The following is a 19763-nucleotide window of genomic DNA, read 5'->3' as shown; positions in this document are numbered from 1 at the left end:
CTCCAAGAGCCCAAGCAAGCCCTTACCCACAGCGGGGAGGAGGGGCCACAGGGCCCAAGGAAGATGAGCTAGGGCCTGCCCTTGGTGAGCTTGGAACAGGGACCGCTCTGACGGGCCGGAGAACGGGGGATGGCAGAGCTGGAAAGGCCGTAGAACGTCACATAGAACATGGGAGTCAGATGGAATCTCATCGCGGGAAACGTAGAATGTCCTAGAACTTGATGTCCCAGCAGGGAAAGCTCTCCAAACACGCTCTGTTGGAGCTAGAAGGGACCCCAGAGCAAGGAAGGCAGAAAACGGGAGCGGGAAGTGATCGTGGACCTCAGGATGTTGGGCTGGGAAGGGACCATAGATCCATTCCTTTTCAGTAAGCCCAAGGGTGCTCCCCACCCACCGAGGTCAAACCGACTTCCTTGTCTGCTCTGATTTATCCCGTTCTATTCCCGACCAGCGCAATCTAAGAGGAGAATCATCAAGGGCGTCCTGGAGAACAAGGGCGTCTGCAAACAGATCGGTCGACTGAGGCAACTTACTGAAAAGCCCATGATGCTTAGCATCGGGGGAGCGTGAAAAAGGTTTGGTTTCACAGACACTCGAGTCTCTGGCTCTAATCTGGCCTCCAACTCCAGCTCCCACAGTGGTGGATCTTCCACCCTCATCACTCCCCCTGCTCAATAAACTGCGATGCCTCCCTATCACCTCTGCCGTCAAATATCAACCCAGTGCAGGTTTTTCCGGCTCTCTGTTACCTGGCTCGGCTCCCGCCTCACCTTTATCTTTCAGGATCCCGTTTCCTTCAAAGCCATGTCCTCCACATGGCCTTTCTTGACCCTATCCCCACCCTCCTCCAGCTACCAGGTTCTCTCTCTCATACAAGTCTGTATTTATTTTTTAAATCGTTTGTGAGTGCTTCTTTGTGCAGGTCATCTTCCCCTAGAAGACGTCAGCTCTCGGAGGGCAGCCGCAGGTTTCTTTTTGTCTTTCTTATCCCCAGAGTCTGGCATCCAGTAGGTACTTAATAAATGCTTTCTAATAAATTGACTGATAGAACAATCCAAGTAGTCAGATAATGGCCCACATTTATGTGGCGCTTTAAGGTTTGTTAAAAATGCTTCCGATCAGTGGATTTCTTCGACAAAGAGACCTAACTCAGTTTCAATTGATCAAAGATGGACAGAAGCAGCTATACCCAAAGAAGGAACACTGGGAAATGAATGTAAACTGTATTTTGGGTTTTCTTCTCAGGTTATTTCTACCTTCTGAATCCAATTCTTTCTGTGCAACAAGAGAACTGTTCGGTCCTGCACACACATATTGTATCTAGGATATACTGTGACATATTCAACACGTATAGGACTGCTTGCCATCTAGGGGAGGGGGTGGAGGGAGCCAGGGGAAAAGTTGGAACAGAAGTGAGTGCAAGGGATAATGTTGTAAAAAAATTACCCATTATTCTGTCAATAAAAACTTATTTTTAAAAAAGAAAGAAGGTAAAAATAACCTGGGAAGGAAAACAAAAATGCTAGCAGATCACACTCATTTCCCAGTGTTCTTTTGCTGGATGTAGCTGGTTCTGTTCATCACTGATCAATTGGAACTGATTTGGATCCTCTCATTGTTGAAGAGAGCCACGTCCATCAAAATTGATCTTCTTTAATCTTGTTGTTGCCATGTACAATGATCTCCTGGTCCTGCTCACTTCCCTCAGCATCAGTTCCTGTCAGTCTCTCCAGGCCTCTCTGTATTCATCCTGCTGGTCATATCTTACCGAACAATAATATCCCATAACATTCATATACCACAACTTATTCAGCCGTTCTCCAATTGATGGGCGTCTCCTCAGTTTCCATTTTCTGGCCACTACAAAGAGGGCTGCCACAAACATTCGTGCACATACAGGTCCCTTTCCCTTCTTTATTTTTTTTATCTTAATACCTTTTTAATTTACAAGTTATATGCATGGATAATTTTACAGCATTGACAATTGCCAAACCTTTTGTTCCAATTTTTCCTCTCCTTCCCCCCACCCCCTCCCCTAGATGGCAGGATGATCAATACATGTTAAATATATTAAAGTACAAATTAAATACAACATAAGTAGACATGTCCAAACTGTTATTTTGCTGTACAAAAAGAGTCGGACTCTGAAATATTGTACTATTAGTTTGTGAAGGAAATCAAAAATGCAGGCAGGCAAAAATAGAGGGATTGGGAATTCAATGTAATTCAATGTTCATAGTCATCTCCCAGAGTTCTTTCGCTGGGTGTAGCTGGTTCAGTTCATCACTGCTCCATTAAAACTGATTTGGTTCATCTATTTGCTGAAGAGAGCCAGGTCCACCAGAATTGATCCTCATATAGTATTTTTGTAAATATATAATGATCTTTTTTTTTATTTATTTAATAGCCTTTTATTTACAGGTTATATGCATGGGTAACTTTACAGCGTTAACAATGGCCAAACCTCTTGTTCCAATTTTTCACCTCTTACTCCCCACCCCCTCCCCCAGATGGCAGGATGACCAGTAGATGTTAAATACATTAAAATATAAATTAGATACACAATAAGTCTACATGACCAAACCGTTATTCTGCTGTACAAAAAGAATCAGACTCTGAAATATTGTACAATTAGCTTGTGAAGGAAATCCAAAATGCAGGTGGGCATAAATATAGGGACTGGAAATTCAATGTAATGGTTTTGTCATCTTCCAGAGTTCTTTCTCTGGGCGTAGCTGATTCAGTTCATTCTTGCTCCATTGGAAATGATTTGGTTGATCTCGTTGCTGAGGATGGCCAGGTCCATCAGAACTGGTCATCATCTAGTATTGTTGTTGAAGTATAGAATGATCTCCTGGTCCTGCTCATTTCACTCAGCATCAGTTCATGTAAGTCTCTCCAGGCCTTTCTGAAATCATCCTGTTGGTCATTTCTTACAGAACAATAATATTCCATAACATTCATATACCACAATTTATTCAGCCATTCTCCAATGGATGGGCATCCTCTCAGTTTTCATTTTCTGGCCACTACAAACAGGACTGCCACAAACATTCGTGCACATACAGGTCCCTTTCCCTTCTTTAAAATCAGTAGTAACACTGCTGGATCAAAGGGTATGTATGCACAGTTTGATAACTTTTTGAGCCTAGTTCCAAATCACTCTCCAGAATGGTTGGATCCGTTCACAACTCCACCAAACATGTATCAGTGTCCCAGTTTTCCCACATCCCTGCCAACATTCCACATTATCTTTTCCTGTCATCTTAGCCAATCTGACAAGTGTGTAATGGTACCTCAGAGTTGTCTTAATTTGCATTTCTCTGATTAATAATGATTTGGAGCATTTTTTCATATGGCTAGAAATAGTTTCAATTTCTTCATCTGAGAATTGTCTGTTCATATCCTTTGACCATTTATCAATTGGAGAATGGCTTGATTTCTTATAAATTAGAGTCGATTCTCTATATATTTTGGAAATGAGGCCTTTATCAGAACCTTTAGCTGTGAAAATGTTTTCCCAGTTTATTGCTTCCCTTCTAATCTTGTCTGCATTTGTTTTATTTGTACAGAAACTTTTCAATTTGATATAATCAAAATTTTCTATTTTGTGATCAGTAATGATCTCTAGTTTTCCACAGATCTGAGAGGTAAACTATCCTATGTTCTTCTAACTTGTTTATAATCTTGTTCTTTATACCCAAATCATGAACACATTTTGATCTTATCTTGGTGTGCGGTGCTAAGTGTGGGTCAATGCCTAGTTTCTGCCATACTAATTTCCAGTTTTCCCAGCAGTTTTTGTCAAACAGTGAATCCTTATCCCAAAAGCTGGGGTTTGGGGATTTGTCAAACACTAGATTATTAAAGTTATTGACTATTTTGTCCTGTGAACCTAACCTGTTCCACTGATCAACTAGTCTATTTCTTAGCCAATACCAAATGGTCTTGGTGACTGCTGCTTTTATAATATAGTTTTAGATCGGGTACAGCTAGGCCCATTTCATTTGATTTTTTTCACTAGTTCCCTTGAAATTCTTGACCTTTTGTTCTTCCAGGTGAATTTTGTTGTTATTTTTTCTAGGCCATTAAAATAGTTTCCTGGGAGTCGGACTGGTATAGCACTAAATAAATAGATTAGTTTAAGGAGTATCATCATCTTTATTATATTCGCTCAACCTGTCCAGGAGCACGTGATATTTTTCCAATTGGTTAGATCTGACTTCATTTGTGTGGAAAGTGTTTTGTAGTTTTGCTCATGTAATTCCTGACTTTCCCTTGGCAGATAGATTCCCAAATATTTTATACTAAGGGCAGTTACTTTAAATGGAATTTCTCTTTGTATCTCTAACTGTTGGATTTTGTTAGTGACATATAAGAATGCTGAGGATTTATGTGGGCTTATTTTGAATTCTGCAATTTTGCTATAGTTACAAATTATTTCTCATAGCTTTTTAGTAGAATCTCTGGGCTTCTCTAAATATACCATCATATCATCTGCAAAGAGTGATAGTTTGGTTTCCTCATTATCTACTCTAAATCCTTTAATCTCTTGTTTCACTTCTGATCTTATTGGGAAAGGTTCCAGTTTATCACCATTACTATAATGCTTGCTGATGGTTTTAAATAGATGCTCCTGACTATTTTAAGGAAAAGCCCATTTATTCCATACTCTTTAGTGTTTTTAATAGGAATGGATGTTGGATTTTATCAAATGCTTTTTCTGCATCTATGAGATGATCAGATGTTTTTTGTTAATTTGGTTATTGAGATGTTCTCTGGTCCTATGGTCTCCCCTCCTCCAACATTCTCTGTCCTACGGTCTCTCCCATTCCGATGTTCTGTGTCCTGTGTCCTATGTTCAAGGCCCTGTGGTTCTCTGTTCGTTGATGTGATGTTAAGATGGCAGGAAGAGCCCCAGGTCCCTCTTTCCCTCTTCTACCAAGGAACCAGGTGTGGCCCGGCCTTTTGCCGCCACCCCCTACACAAACCTCGGAGAAGCGGCTGAACCCTTGGCACCGGGCATCCCCAGGAAGCCTCCCAGAGCTCCGGGCCTTTGTTCCGGAGTTTGCCCAGAGATAAAGCAGCCCTGCCCACCCATGACCCCAATGGTGGCCTTTAATCATCCAGGCACGTGCCGCCAGGGCAGCAGGCTGCTGTAGGAAGTCCAGGGTTCTGGGGCCAAGATGGTGCCTTCTCCCTGCCCCCCCCCCCCGAGCCATTGGGATGGTGGGCAGACGGCAGACTCGCCTGTTGTAACTTGGTGGCCGGAGCCAGGCGGGAGAAGGGGAAGGAGAGGAGGGGCCAGGGAAGGAGGCAGAATGGCTCCCCTGGAAATGCAAGAGAGCCGAGAGAGGTTGTGGAGGGCAGAGCGGGTCCACTGGCTCAGCAGGGTAGGGAACAGGGGGAAGAAGACTGGGCGGCTTTATGGAAAGGTCTAGAGGTGTTCGACTGGGAGGCAGAAGACTTGGCTTTGAATGGCCGGCTACATGGCCCTGTGTACCACCTTGGTTCTCTGGGCCTCGGTTTCCTTCTGTGCGAGAGCAGCTCCAGGAGGCCGAGCCACGGCTGGTTTTCCTCTGCCTCCCGAGGGCTAATTGGGCCAGTTCTATGTTCCTCCCACATCTGTCTCGCCATCCCGTGGCCCCATGGAGTGCTAGCCCTTAGAACTCCGGAGGGTGGCGGAGCTCGTCCTATTCAGCCCCTCCCTCACTGTCTAAGTGAGCCCCCAGTGCACAGGAGGAGGAGCCATGGTGGGAGTTCTGGCTTTGTTCCTCCCTATGTAAATTTGCTCAGCCCAGGGGAGGTGGGCAGCGGGGTAGTTCAAAAGTGGATGAAGAAGCCTTTAGTAGTGCTGGCTCTGGAGCTCTGGGAAAGGAGATCAATGGGGGAAGAAAGGTCCCAACAGTCTCTGCCCTGAATGAACCCTCAGCCTGTTGGGAAAGACAATCGGTCATCTTCCTCTTTTGCCCTCTCCATCTGTCTTTCTCCTCCTTACCCCCCCTCCCCCGTCCTTCTTATTTCTCCTGCTTGGCCCCCTGAGCCCACTCCCCCACGGTCCCGGCCGTTTCCAAGCCGGTGGCGTTCTCCCACTTGTTTCCGGCTCCAATCTGAGCACCGGGCGCGCTCTCCCGTTGCCCCTTGACCGCCCTGCCGGCCCAGCTCATTCCTGACCCTAGAGGAAGGGCCCAGCTGGGGGCCCGAGGGGCTGGGAAGTGGGGGCTTGGCTATCTTAACTCCTTTCTCTCACAAGAGAAGGGAGGGCTCCCCAAAGGACCTTGACTCACTCCTCCTGATCCTTGAAACCGCACTTTTATCGTACAATGGGGAGCTCTCCACTGACCTTGGAGACCCCCCTGGGGGGGGCGGCTTCCCCACAAGTCAGCTCTCTTCTCGCAGCAGGCTGCCCGATCTGGGATGCCCACCCCCCAAATAACCTCTCCAGAGGCATTTGATTTGTTGGCCAGGAGGGTCAGGACCCTTGTCTAGGGCGGCCCCAACGCCCTGCTGGCCAACCCTGACACCACAAGAGTGGGAAGGGGTGATGCCAACCCCCCTGGCTCATCCCAGAATCCCTGGCTCACCCCAGAACCCCTGGCTCACCCCATGCCCCGTTCACTGTTGCCTGCCCTAGTGAAGTTGGGCTCAGAACCTGAAATCCACGTGTGGCCTTCCAAACTGTTCCTTCTCCCACAGCTCCAGGAGCAGCGCCCCTGGCCCGGCCTGAGGTCCCCGAGACCCATAAGCCTCCCACCGTGCTGCCTGTGTTCTGTGAGCTCAGAGGCCGCCTCTAGTTTGGGGGCAGGTGTGTTGGCTCTGGGCCAGGCCCTGGGCTTCTAGCTTCCAAGTCATTGTGGGCACAGGGAGCCTTCCAGGGACTGGGGAGTGGAGGGGAGCACCCAGTATTACCCTGAGCTACGGCAGGCCTTAGAACCCTAAAGGGATTGTCTAGGGCCGAGGGCAGCTGTGGCCATTGGGAAAGAGCTGGACACCTGGGTTACAATCCTGCCTCTAGCATTCTTGTCAGGCACTTGACTTCTCTGGGACTTCGTTTCTCATTTATAAAATCAGGAGGAGTGTATATGTGTGTGTGTATACATCACACATATACATACTACTGTACACACACACACAATACACGTGTACTATACATTTATATACATACATATACACATTCATTTACACACATGCATGCACATATACATTCATGTACATACATATACATATGCACACAATATGCAGTTATATGCACACATACATGTATGCACGTATATACACATATACATTATATGCACACACGCACACAGGATGAGCACTGGGGCTGGCCAAAGGCAGTATGAAGCCTTGGGTGAGAGGCCATCCAGAGGAGGGGGAGGGCCAGGAAAATGCCGAGAGATGCGGCTGCCAGGAGCCTCCGCCCGTAACTGAAAGCAAACTCGGAGAGCAGGCTCCGCTCTGCACACAGTTAAGGCCGCTGCTGTTTTGGTCCTCACCAAGCGCCATCCCTGTGCCCAAGGCCTGGGCCAGAAGGAGCCTTGAGAGAGGAAGCAAAGGGCTTAGAGGAATGCTTCTTTAAAAAAAAAAATGAACTATTTTTAAAACGTGCGCAAAGATCGTTTTCAACATTCTCCTTGTGAAATCCTGTGTTTCGAATTTTTCTTCCTCCCTTCCCCTACCCACTCCCCAGACAGCAAGGAATCCGATATGTGTTAAACGTACAATTCCTCCGGACGTATTTCCACTTTGGTCGTGCCGCATGAGAAAAATCAGATCGAAAAGGGAAAAATGAGAAAGAAGAAAGCAAAACCAGCAATAAAAGAGGTGACAGTGCTCTGTGGCGGTCCACACTCAGTCCCCACAGTCTCTGGGTGCAGATGGCTCTCTCCTTCACAAGTCTGTAGGAACTGGCCTGAATCACCCGATTTTGAAAAGAGCCAAGTGCCTCAGAACTGATCGTATCATGTCGTTATCGTGTACAGCGACCTCCTGGTTCTGCTCTCTTCACTCAGCATCAGTTCCTGTGAGTCTCCAGGCCCCTCTGAAATCCTGCTGATTGTTTCTTACAGAACAATAACATTCCATCACATTCATGTGCCATAATTTACGTGGCCATTCTACTCCATTTCCAGTTCTTTACCACCGAGTACACAAAGGGCTCGCTACAAACAGTTTTCCACACGTGGGTCCTTTTCCCTTTTTATGATCTTTGGGATACAGACCCACTGCTGGATCAAAGGGGATGCACAGTTTGACATCCTTTGGGCATAGTCTCAGATTGCTCTCCAGAATGGTTGGACCAGTTTACAACTCCACCGACAATGTTTTAATGTCCCAGTTTTCCCACATACCCTGCAACTTCATCATTATCTTTTCCCACTAGCCAGTGAGAGGTGTGTAGTGGGACCTCAGAGCTGTCTTAATTTGCATTTCTCGAATCAATAGTGATTTGGAGCATTTTTCATATGACTAGAAATGGTTTTGTTTGGAAAATTATCCATTAGCATCTTTTGACTCATTTATCGATTGGAGAATGGCTTGTATTCTTATGAGTTCATTCTCTTATATTTTAAAAATGAGACCTTTATGAGAACCCTTGAATGTAAAAATTTTTCCCCAGTTTTCTATCCCTTCTAATCTTGTCTGCATCGTTTTGTTCATAAGGTAACTTAAATATTTCATTAATTTTATTATTAATTATTAATAATTTAATACTGTTATTGAATCAATACATTTAATATTATCAAAATTATTCATGTTACATTTCATAATATACTACAGTTCTTGTTTGGCCCATCCATTTAGAAGAACGTTTCTCTCCCTACCAGGTTATCCAGAATAGAATGGGGATCCCAACCTCCCTTTGTAGGCTGGAGGCCAAAAGGGGCGTGACATATAAGAGAAATGGAAGGGGCCTCGTTGAACACTCAGAGCTAGGAGTCACCTAAAACTCTTGCTTATGAGAGTTTCTGTTTGGCCTCCATAGAACAATGATACAGATTGAGTAAATATTACATTACACTACAAATTCCTTTGGTGGATGGGTTGGGCTCCAAGATTCTCCACTGAGGCTCCTGCCGATCCTCGGTTCCGTCAAGTGAGAAATTATTCAGTAAAATCAGAGGAAGAAGTGGCAGAGTGTGGTGGTTGATGACTTGCCACTGAGTGGACACCGAGGCAACGTCTGTCTACCCGATAACAACAAAGATGTCTACTGTCTTTCCAGGACACGTATCTAGGGTGTGACAAAGAACCTCCCATGACTAGTCAAACCAGATGAGTACTAACTACTTTGCCAATTTGTGTGGGCATAAATGATAGTACCAGAAGGAAACTAGAAAGTGCTGATAAAGACTGGTGAGCGTTGGAAAAGAAACCGAAGGCCTTAGGGTACAGGTGCTGTTCTTCGAACTTCTGCCAATCAGAAGCAAAGGCTTCAGAACATAAGGACTGATTAAGAACATGGTGTTGGTCACAACTTAACATTCTCACTCTGTTGTTGTTTGCTTGCATTTTGTTTTCTTACTCATTTACTTACTTTTTAAATCTGATTTTTCTTGTGCAGTAAGAGGATTGTATAAATATGTTTATACATATTTGATTTAAATATACTTTTAACATGTTTAACTATTATATATATACAACCCACAGAGAGAGAGAGACTGAGAGACACAGAACACACACACACACACACACACCACACACAGAGACAGAGAGAGAACAGAGAGACAGAGAGAAGGAGGAGAAAAGATAGTGTTGGAGAACAGGATTTGTATTCCTGGACCACAGCTTAAAATATTGGACTAACAGGTCTCTGATCAGGGATGGAGTACACCTAACAGTGCTTGGAAAGAATAGATTAGTCTGTAGTGTTACAAATTGAATCAAAGGGGTTTTAGGCTGGGAGGGAAGGGGAAACATAGTATCTATATATGACCCTCAACTAGATACAAAGTATCAGGAAGGGCTTCACCCAAGCCAAGTCTTCACATACACTTACTGAAATGCACAAAATGTTGGTAATGGGCCAAAGGGTGGAAGATCCCGTGCAAGAAGGCAAAACTGACCTCCGGTGAACCCCGGCTTGATCTGGAAGAAGGGAGCCTGTTCAAAGGAAAGCGAACAAATCACAGTGGGGGTGGGTGGGAGCCAGAGCAGCATTATCTATTCCAATGATTGGTTCATGGGAGGAAATCTGGGACAGTTGTGTGGGGGGGGGGGGAGCAGAGCAAAGTGCCTTTAGGTGACATACCATGGGTCCCCTGGGCAGATGATGAGGGGTACTTCCTCCCACTGGATCTGCTCCTCAGGAAAGAACCGGTTGCCGAGTTTTGTCACAGGGAACTGGAAGATAGCAAGGATTCCATCTTAGACATGGTAAAAATAAAAGGAAAGGGCTGGCAGTTATGGCTCAGATGCAGTGACCTCTAGCTCCAGGCCAGGGATAGATAATCCTCAGGATCTCATCCTGACAATTTATTCCATTTCTCTAATACTTGGTAGATTAGGAGGCACCACGTAAAGCAGATAGAGCAAGTATTACACCCATTTTGCCAACAAGAAACTGAGGTGAAGCAACTTTCCTGAGTTCCCAAAGCTTGATCTCTTTATTACAGGTCCTGGCTGGGACCCCTGCCCAGGCTGTGTTCCCTGCCCCCACTTCCTCCTGTCCCCTAAGGAAGCTTGGGTCACTGGATCCAGTCCTGAGAGTCAGCAGGCAGCAGCCTTGCCTAGAAATGGGGCGGTGGAGTCGTGAGCCTCACAAGTGGGCAGCTTGGCTTCTGGGAGGCAGGAAAGCAGCAGCAGCAGCAGCAGCAGCTCACGCTTTAGAAGGCCCGCTTCACTTATTCTGACGGCCAGTAGGCTTGTGGTTGGTCACTCACATCCAACGTTCTGCGCCCTCATTTGGGGCTTTCTGGGAAGATACGCAAATGCTTTTGCCATTTCCTTCTCCGGCTCATTTGATCAGATAAGGATACTGAGACAGACTGAGTGAAGTAATTCCTAGGGTTGCCTACTAGTAAGTGTCTGTGGCAGATTTGAAATTGGGAAGAGGAGTCTTCTGGCTCCAGGCTCTGGCATTGTAACCACTGCGACCCAGCAGCCCTGCAAGGAGGGGGGATATATAAATATGTTCACCCTCTCATTTTCTCAATAAGTGGGCTATGTCACTCCCTTTCAATAAGCTCCTGTGGCTCCCTCTCTCACCTTCCGGATCCAATAGAAAGTCCTTCCTGGCTTTCTGAGCCCTCCCCAGTGGGCCCTCCCCACCCTTCTGGGCTTCCTCCATTTTCCTCTCCCCGATGTACTCAGAGTTAGTTCCTGGCTGCTCCCCTCCCCCAAGACGCGGCGGCGTTTCCCATGAGCGGCCCCTGCGCGTGACCCTCTCACGTCTCCTGTCCACCTTCTCCCCGCGCTCCCTGGGGGTCTCGGCTCAAGTCTCGCCTTCCGCAAGAAGCCTCTTTAGCGTCTCCCCTCGGGGGTGAGAGCCAGAGCCAAGGGAGAGACGCTGGGAGCCGGGGCCCCGTCAAAGGAGCAAACGGGGAAACGGAGGAAGGGACAAAAACCGCAGGGGGACGCGGGGGATCGCGCGGGGGCGGGGAAGGGGCGGCCGTCTGGGGGCCGCTCTCGGGCAGGGGGAGGCAGATCCACGCCTGGGGGCGGGCGGAGACGGGACGCGGAACAGGTGTCTGGCGTTCAGGGCTGGGGAGGGAGAGCAGGTGGGCCGGCTTCCCGGGTAATAAGCCGAGGGACCAATCAGGAGATAATAAAAGGCAGAGCCCGGGAGGCCCTGGGAGATGAGAGAGCACCTGAGAGTCCGGCGGGGGAAGGGGCGCAGGGGCCGATCGACCGCAGGGCCAGCGGATGATTGGATTGGTGAAGGAGAAGGCGAGACTGGGAAGGAGGGAGGAGGCTGAGAGGGGCCCTGCGGAGGAGAGGGGGGGGCCGGGGCAGCAGCAGTTTGGGAGAGGCTCAAAACATAGGGCGCTCGTTGGAAAGCTCGGGCTGAGAGGGCCTCCTGTCTCTGGGGTGACGGTCAGAGCTTGGTGGCCAGGAGGAGAGAGAATGGAGGAGGGAGGGCTGAGGGACTGGGAGCTGGGGGCCTGGGTCCTGCTGGGCAGCTGCGTGCAGCAGTAGGATAGGCGGTAATGACTTGGGAGGGGGGAGACCTGAGCCATAGGAAAGGAAAGGGAAGCCTAGTGAGTGGGGCTCGTGAGATGAGGGCATTGGGGATGTAGACCTGGCTGGAGGTGAGGGAGACGAGCTATCTCCTGAGGGAGCTCGGATTGAGGGCCCGGACAGAAAACAAGGAGAGAGAGGCTGAAGGCAGTTCTGGTGGTTGAGAGAATGGAAGGGCTAGATGGGGCATCAGAATGGGGGCATAGGGGAGAGGCCAGGAGCCTGAGGGAGGTCAGAGAGATGGGAGGCCAGGGCCTGAGGGAGGCAGAGAGGGGAGGCCAGGGCCTGAGGGAGGCAGAGGGGAGGCTCAGGCCAGGGCCAGGCTGGGATGGGGAGCAGAGTCCTACTGGACAGGGACCTGGTTGGGGGGAAGCTTGCTGTCCCAGAGAGAGGCTCTACCAGTTGATGGGGAGGGGCAGCACTACAGGCTCTCCAAGCCGAGCCTCTACTGCCGTTTTTTGAGGTGATTTGCAGATTGCTTCTAATCTGTGGAGTACATTTGTGTACTTGGACTTGCAGGAAGCTTTTTGGTATTATCTGCTGCAAAGCTCGGGTTTGGGGAGGTCGTCTTCTAAAAGATCTGGGACTCAAATCCTCAATATCAACTTTGTGACCTGACCAAGTTGCTTTATCTCTCTGGGTACAATGGAGAGGGTTGGCTCAAGCTCTCCCAAGGCGCCTTCAAGCCGGATGTCTCCCATCCCATGATGCTCTCTGCACATCCATCCATCCATGGAGGGTTGGTGCTTTGGCTTGCAAGGAATCTGGGGCCACGAATGGCTTGTCTTTCGCTTCTCTGGGGCCACGTTGCTTCTACTCGGTGATTTTTTTTTTTTATTCCAAGTCCATTCTTTCCTCACACAGTGACCTTTTGGAGATATTCGCCATCATTTATTTTACTCCTCTTGTTGCAGGTCTGCTTTTAATTTTTTTCCTTTTTTATTATAGCTTTTTATTTCCAAGATAGATGCCGGTCATTTTTCAGCATTGACAATTGTAAAACCTTTTGTTCCAATTTTTCCCTCCTTCCTCCACCCTCCCCCAGATGGCAGGTTGGCAGGTCTGCTTTTTAAATCCATGCTCAGAGTTACACTCTGACCTACATTTATTCTCGGCTTCTTTTCGTAAGAGTTTTATTTCCCTCTGGAACCATTTCTTCCTGGATTTCCTGCTGTTGTATCATGTAATCTGGGAGATCCAGAACATTATCTTGTTTTTTTTTTTCATTTTTCAATCAAAATGCCATTTGTTTGTTTATTTATTTGACGAGATTCATCCTGGTATCTTTCTCCTTCCTCCTCCTAGAGAGTCATCCCACACAACTAAAAAAAATTGAAGAAAAAGAAAATTCCCAATAAAACAAATAAATCCATCCCCAAAGTTTAAAATTTTCATTAGCATATTGTGGACCCCTTTTACCAGAGGGGTGGGGTGGAATTATTTGTCTCTTTGGATCTAAGCTTCTTCTTTTATCTTTGTAATATCTACTTTTTCACTGAAGTTCAAATGGTTGAAACAAAAGTGGAAAAGCAATTATAAAACAGATCCAGACTAAAAGGTACCAGGTGTTCAGGCAGGAGATAACTTTTAAGACCTGCCAAGGTGCTTGTTTTTCTGGCTCAACCTGGCTCCTCCAAGTTTCCATCTTTGAATAAAAATATATCCATTGTAAAATATATTAATGATGATTTTTGCCCTAATAGCACTACCATTTCAACCCTGCCCCAGACTCATCCCTTACTTTGTGTCAGAGAAAATAATTAAACAAAAATAGCCAACACGTAATGTAGTCCCGATACCGGCAATATAGACAATATTCTGAACTTGTCCTTTGTCTCCATATCACGATGTAAGAATTGTGTTCCATTATTGGTCCTTTATGACCTTCACTGTTTTTTTCGTTTTTGTTTTTACTGAATTTGCCATACTTTTTGCCATTTTTTATTTTTATACAGTTTTTTATTTTCAAAATATATGCATACTTTTCAACATTTACCCTTGCAAAACCTTGTTTCAAATTGTTTTCTTCTTCTCTTCCCCCCCCCCTCTGTAGACAGCAAGTAATCCAATATATGTTAAATACATGCAATTCTGCCATACATATGAGATCATTTTCTTTTTTTTAACGTGTAAACATATTTATACAATTCTTTCTGCACAAGAAAAAATGGATAAAAAGGAGAGAGGAGTAAGAAAACAAAATGCAAGCGAACAACGACGAGTGAGAATGTTATGTTGTGGTCCACATTCAGTTCCCACAGTTCTCTCTCTGGGTGTAGATGGCTCTCTTCATCACGAGATCATTGAACTGGAGTCATCTCATTACTGGGAAGGGTCACATTGATCAGAATTGGTCGTATAATATTGATGTTGCCATGTACGATGATCTCTTGGTTCTGCTCTTTCACTTGGTACCAGTTTGTGTACCAGCCTCTCTGAAATCATCCTGCTGATTGGTTCTTATAGAACGATAATATATAACATTCATATACCACAAGTTATTCAGCCATTCTCCTACTGATGGGCGTCTATTCGATTCCAGTTCCTTGCCGATACAAAGAGGGCTGCCGCAAACGTTTTTTTGCACATGTGGGCCCTTTCCTTCCTTTAAGATCTTTCTGGGATATGAGCTCAGTAGTTACACTGCTGGGTCAAAGGATATGCACAGTTTGATAACTTTTTGAGCATAGTTCCAAATCGCTCTCCAGAGTAGTTGGATCTATTCACAGTTCTACCCACGATGTGTCAGCGTCCCAGTTTTCCCACATGCCCTCCAGCATTCGACATCTTTTCCTGTCATCTTAGCCAATAGGAGAGGTGTGTAGTGGTGTCTCAGAGTTATCTTAATTTGCATTCCTCTGATCAATAGTGCTTTAGAGCACTTTTCATATCAGAAGAAATGGCTTTAATTTCTTCATCTGAAAATTGTTCATATCCTCTGACCATTTATCAATTGAGAATGGCTTGAATTCTTATAAATTTGAGTCAATTTTTATATATTTTAGAAATGGTCTTTATCAGAACCCTTAAATGTAAAATGTTTTCCAATTTGCTTCCTTCCAATCTTGTCTGCATTAGTTTTGTTTGTACAAAACTTTTTAAATTAATATAATCAAAATTATCTATCTGGTGTGCAATTATGAGTTCGGTTCTTCTTTGGACACAAATTCCTTCTTTCTCCCCAGATCTGAGAGGTTAAACTGTCCTGTGTTCTACTTTGCTTACAATATCACTCTTGGTCTAAATCGGGAACCCACCTCAACCTTATCTTGGTATATGGTATTAGGTGTAGGTCAATGCCTAGTTCCTGCCGTATTAATTTCCAATTTTCCCCAGCAGTTTTTGTCAAATAGTGAGTTCTAGTCCCCAAAGCTGGGATCTTTGGGTTTGTCCAACACTAGATTGCTATAGTCGTTTACTGTTTTGTTCTGTGAAACCTAACATATTCCACTGATTAACTTCTGTTTCTTAGCCAGTACCAAATGGCTTTGATAACCACTGCTTTATAATATAGTTTTAGGTCTAGACAGCTAGGCCACCTTCATTGGCATTTTTTTTCACTAATTCCTTGAAATTCTTGATCTTTTGTTTTTCCGGATGAACCTTATTATTTTTTCTAGCTCTGTAAAATAATTTCTTGGGAGTTTGATTGGCATGGCACTAAATAAAGAGATGAATTTGGGTAGTATTGTCATTTTTATTATACTCACTCAACCTACCCATGAGCACTTGCTATTTTTCCAACCGATTAGATCCAAAATGTTTTGAGTCGTGTTCATATAGATCCTAACTTTCCCTCGGCAGATAGGGTCCCAAATATTTTATACTATCGACATTATTTTAAGTGGAATTTCTTCTTTGTATCTCTTGCTGCTGGACTTTGTTGCTAATACAAAATAAATCTCAGCATTTTATATATCCTGCAACTTGCTAAAGTTGTGGATTGGTTTTAGTAGTTTTTAGTTGATTCTCTAGGGTTCTCCATATCATCTGCAAAGAGTGATAATTTGGTTCTCTTCACCTACTCTAATTCCTTTAATTCTTTCTTCTTATCGCCAAAGCTAGCATTTCTAATACAATACTGAATAGTAATGGTGATAGTGGCCACCTTGTTTACTCCTATCTTACTGGGAATGGTTCTAGTTTGTTTTCATTACATATGATGCTTGCTGATGGTTTTAAATAGATGCTACTGAGTGTTTTGAGGAAAAGTCCATTTATTCTATATCTCTTGTATTTTTAATAGGAATGGGTAGTTGGGTTTTATCAGATGCTTTTTCTGCATCTATTGATCTATGATTTTTGATTAGTTTGGCTATTGATATACTCTGATTATAGTTAATAGTTTTCCTGATATTGAACCAGCTCTGCATTCCTGTTATAAATCCTACTTGGTCATGGTGTATTATCCTGGGGATGACTTTGCCAGATCTTTGGAGAATATCGAACGGAAACAGAAAGGAGTTTACTTTTTTTCTCGGCGGTTCACGAAACCTACACAGAGATTGATCGCGTATCAGGGCATAAAACCTCAAAATCAAAGGCAGAAGGCAGAAATAGTAAATGCACTTTTTCTAGATTATTATGCAATAAAATTACATGCAATATAAAGGCCAGGAGAAAATAGACCAAAAATTAATTGAAATTAAATAATCTCATCCTAAAGAATGAATGGGTGAGAAGACAAATCATAGACCAATCGACAACTTCATCCAAGAGAATGACGATAATGGGACGACATACCAAAATTTGTGGGATGCAGTCAAAGTGGTTATAAGGGGAAATCTGATATCTCTAGATGATTACTTGCATAAAATAAAAGAGAAGATCTATGAATTGGGCTTACAACTAAAAAAGCTAGAAAAATAACAGATGAAAAACCCTCAATTAAATACCAACTTAGAAATTCTGAAAAGGGAGATTAATAAAATAAAATATGAAAACTATTGAATTAATAACTAAAGTAAGAGTTGGTTTTATGAAAACCCAACAAAATAGATAAACCTGTAGTTAATTTGATTAGAAAAAGGAAAGAAGAAAATTCAAATTGTTAGAATTCAAAAATGAAAGAGAGAACTTTCCACCAATGAAGGGAAATTAGAGCAATAATTATGAGTTATTTTGCCGACTATATGGCAATAAATTTGGTAATCTAAATGAAATGGAGGAATAGCTACAAAAATATAGATTGCTCGGTAACAGAAGAGGAAGTAAATTATTTAAATAGTCGCATTTAGAAAAAGAAATAAAATAAGCTATTAATGTACTTCCTAAAGAAAAATCTCCAGGGCTAGATGGATTTACATGTGAATTTTACTAAACATTTAAAGAACAATTAACTCCAATGCTATATAAATTATTTTTAAAACTAGGGAAAGGAGGAGTCCTACCAAATTCCTTTTATGACATAGATATGGTGCTGCTGACTAAAACGGGTAGGATGAAAACAGAGAAAATTATAGACCAATTTCCCTAATGAATATTGACGCAAAAATCTTCAGTAAAATGTTAGCAGTGAGATTCCAGCAACTCATCCCCAGGATAATACACCAAGTAGGAGTTTGGCATCCTTTTAAAACATTCGTTTTTCACGTGTGTGGTCATACCTTCCATTTGCATGGTGGTTGTTCCTGTATCCATTGTTTTGTTGGCTCTGTTAACTTGTTAGTGGTATCTTTCCATGCTTCTTTGTCTTCTTCACATTCATTATTTCCTACAGCACGGTAATATTCCATGACATTCCAGCATCACCACTTGTTTGGCTGATCCATAATCGATGGGTATTAACTCTGTCCCCCACCCCCCACCAAAAAAAAAGTTACTGCTATAAAACTTTGGGGTATATGAGGCCTTTTTTCTTATCAATGGCCTCCTTGGAGTAAAAGCCCTGATGGAATCTGGCTGACGATTGTTTTCCAAAATAGTTGTTCTGATTCAGTTTTATCAACAATGCCCCGGGAAGGAAATGGGTGTTTATGAAGTACCTAGTACATGTCCAGCACTATGCAGAGTGCTTTATGAATATCATCTTCACCGGAACCTTGGGAGGTAAGTGTTACTATCCCCATTTTATAGTGAAAGATGGAGGTGGAGAAGTTAACTGACTTGTGTAGGGTCAAGTATAAGTGTCTGAGTTGGATTTGAACTTGAGTCTTCCTGAGTCGGTCCCCAGTGCTGTATCTATTGAGCCACTCAGCTTCACTAGTCACAACCTTTATTATTATTATTAACACATTAATAATAATAATCTCTTATTAGTGATTTGGAGCGTTCTTTCATGTGGTTATGAATCATTTAGAAAACTTTAGAAGAGAAATTTAATCCAGAGATTTTCCCCCGATTGGACCACTTCTCCTTGAGTCCTCAGTACATTAATGTCTCTGCAGAAGTTCTCCATTTCATCTTTTGTAATGACTTCGGACCTCTGTCTGGTGTGCAGAGCTGTGATTTTTCTTCTCTTCTGATGTTTTTATGGTACAATCTTTTATGTTAAGGTCACGTAGCTATTTAGAATATATTGTGGAATATGGTGCGAGGTGTTGGGCTAATCCTTATTTCTGTCGGACTGCTTTCCAGTTTTCTCAGAAGTTTGTGTTTCTTTTGCCACAGAGACCTCTTCCCCAAGTAACTTATGTTGTCGGCTTTATCGAACCCTGGGTTATTGGGTTGGTTCCATCGTCTGATTCTCTCTTGTCTAATAGGTCTCCGTGATCTCTATTTCTTAACCTATACCAAATGGTTTTGCTGCCTGCTGCTATATAGTGTAGTTGTAGTAGAGGGTCCTTAAAAAATTTTTTTTGATAATAGATTCTTATTTTCAAAGTATGTGCGAGGATAATTTTCCACATTCACCCTTGCAAAATCTTGTGTTGCAAATTTTCTCCCTCCCTTCCCTCCATCCCCTTCCCTAAACAGCAAGTAATCTATGTTAAACATGTGCAATTCTACTAACATATTTCTACATTTATCCTGTTTCACGAGGAAAATCAGATCAAAAAGGAGAAAAAATGAGAGCAAAAACAAGCAAACAAATGACAAAAAGAAGAAAGTAAAATACTCTGCTTTGATCCACACTCAATAGGGATAGACCTCTCTGGATAGGGATGGCTCTCTCCATCAAGAGTATTGAGATTGTCCTGAAGCTGCTCATTGGTGGAAAGAGCCACGCCCATCAGAGTGGATCATTTTACGATCTCCTTGTTTCAGTGGAGGACAATCTCCTGGTTCTGCTCACTTCAGCAGGGGTTCACATAAACCTCTCCAGGCTTCTCTGAAATCAGCCTGTTGGTTGTTTCTTATAGAACAATGACATCCCCTTACGTTCACATGCCATTCCCCAGCTGATGGGTGTCCACTCTGTTTCCAGATCCTTACCACTACAAAAAGGGTTGCTATAGACATTTCTGCCAATGTGGGTCCTTTCCCTTTGAAATGATCTCTTTGGGATACAGACCCAGCAGAGACCCCTCTGGATCAAAGGGCACAGTCTGATAGCCTTTTGGACATAGTTTCAAATTGTTCTCCAGAATGGCTGGATCAGTTCACGACTCCACAAACGATGCGTCAGTGTCCCAGTTTCCCCGAAA

Source organism: Sarcophilus harrisii, chromosome X (assembly GCF_902635505.1).
Source record: "Sarcophilus harrisii chromosome X, mSarHar1.11, whole genome shotgun sequence".
In the NCBI taxonomy this organism is placed as follows: domain Eukaryota; kingdom Metazoa; phylum Chordata; class Mammalia; order Dasyuromorphia; family Dasyuridae; genus Sarcophilus; species Sarcophilus harrisii.
This window is presented reverse-complemented; position numbering follows the sequence as displayed.